Here is a 2,127-nt window from a genome sequence, read left to right as displayed (position 1 = left end):
TCTTGAGTCTTGGCCTCATTGGGGATGCCCCAATCCTGTCCTGGGCACCCCCGCATGGGACATAGACAGCACCTGCCACTGGCCAGGTCACCAGAGGTTCCCCCATGAACCAGCACTTGCCTCGCTCCCTGGCTTGGATGGCTGCATTCTTCCCTATGCCAAGTATCCCCCCAGGCCTACAGCATTATGGCCAGTCTGCGCCCGGATGCCAAGAATGGGGGTTCAGGGACAAGGGTCACTGGTTCTGATACTGGGGCAGCCAGGATGGTCTCCAGCAGGAAGAGGACAATGAAAAGGTCTTGGGATCTCAGGGTCACCAGGCAGAGAGCTGAAAAGTGGCCCTGCGATGGCTCTGCTGTGTCCAGCTCCCTGGAAAGGGCCTGCAAGTGAGGTGAGGCTGGAGACCACCTGCAAGGGACTGCTCAGATGTCACACCCTCCACCTCGGAGGGACCTGCACAGCCTCCCACAAAGGCGAGACCCCCTCTCCCACGAAGTCACACAGCACAGCACAGCCTGCTCGGAGCTGCTGAGTTGTGTGACCCTGGGCAAATCCCTTAAGCACTCTGTGCATCCACTTGTAACATAGCCCAATAGCGGTTGTTTCCTTGCACTTTCAAGGGCTCACGACACACACGTACAGTCGCCGTCCAGAAAATGCTTCAGGACAGGGACACAGCCAAGGGCCAATGCGTGAAGTGAGTCCAGCCCAGGAGTGGTCCCCATAGTCCCTGTGAGGTGCCCCTGGTGAGCTACATTGTCGGGCCTGAACTCTGACTCTGCCGTTGGACCCCCTGAGCAATGCACAGGAGCAAGGGGGAGGGAGGGTGGGAGAGGAAAAAATTAGGGGTCAGTGCCAAATGCCCACGACCACCACCACTGGATGTGACCCCCACCAAAGAATTCTTTTGTTCTAGAGAGATACACAGGAGATAAGGGGCTGGTCTGGGGGAGCCGATCCACCCTGATCCCCGGCACCACACTGTGCCCGAAAATAAAATAAGAAACCAAATGTTGGGGCCGGGCGGTGGCGCTAGAGGTAAGGTGTCTGCCTTGCTAGCGCTAGCCTAGGACGGACCGCGGTTCGATCCCCCGGTGTCCCATATGGTCCCCCAAGCCAGGAGCGACTTCTGAGCGCATAGCCAGAAGTAACCCCTGAGCGTCACTGGGTGTGGCCGAAAAACCAAAAAAAAAAAACCAAATGTTTCCTGTATTCTCACCACCACCGTGTCCTTGGTCCGACAGCACTGCCACTCTGCCCAGGTATTGCCTTCCCAGCACTTGCAGGGAACGCACTGCTTCTAAGACCAGCTCCGAGCCACTACACCTCTCCTGGGCCTGTTCTGCAGCCCCCAGGATAGGAGAGTCCAAGGAAGCGATTCCAAGTACTACCACCAGGTGGCAGCAGAGCTGCTTGTGCAGGACCTGGGGTGCGGGGTGCCCACGGCGGGTCCCCACTGACCCCTCCCTGCTCCAAGTGCCCACCCTCCACCCTTGTCCCTTCGGCACCTGGGCACAAGGTCTTGTCCTCCACCTCGAGCCCTGTGCTCATTCCTTGCCTCTCTGCAGAGAGATTCTGCTGAACAGCCAGAGGCAGGAATCGGCTAAGTCTGCCTCCACAGGGTTGAGAGAACTGAGCCCACCCACAAGCATCCCCTGCACCTTCCGGAAGTGAGGGGCTCAGTCACCAACCCTCACGGTTCCAGCTTCTCCCAGTAATTCCCACTACATCCAGACCCTGTGAGCCAGCAAGTGTTTGTTTGCCTTACACGCATGACCAACCCAGGTTCAATCCTTGTCATCCCATATGGTCCCCAAGCCTGTCAGAAGTGATCCAGGAATGCAGAGCCAGGAGTAGCCTCTGAGCACCTTCAGGTGTGGCTGCAAAACACTCCTCAATCCCCAGCACCGCCAGGAGTGATTCTGGAGCACAAAGCCTGGAGTAACCTCTGTGCACTGCCAGATGTGGCCCAAAAACAAAACAAGAAAAACTTCAGTTTCCCACCAACCAATATGGTCCCCCTAACACTGCCAGAAGTGATCCCTGAGCATCGCCATGCAGAAAAACCCAAAGCCCAATTCCTCCAAGGCCCCGTCCCTTCTAAGATCCAGGGGTTTGTCATACTGT

This window comes from Suncus etruscus, chromosome 4, assembly GCF_024139225.1.
Source record: "Suncus etruscus isolate mSunEtr1 chromosome 4, mSunEtr1.pri.cur, whole genome shotgun sequence".
Lineage (NCBI taxonomy): Eukaryota > Metazoa > Chordata > Mammalia > Eulipotyphla > Soricidae > Suncus > Suncus etruscus.
Note: the sequence above shows the minus strand (reverse complement) of the source record.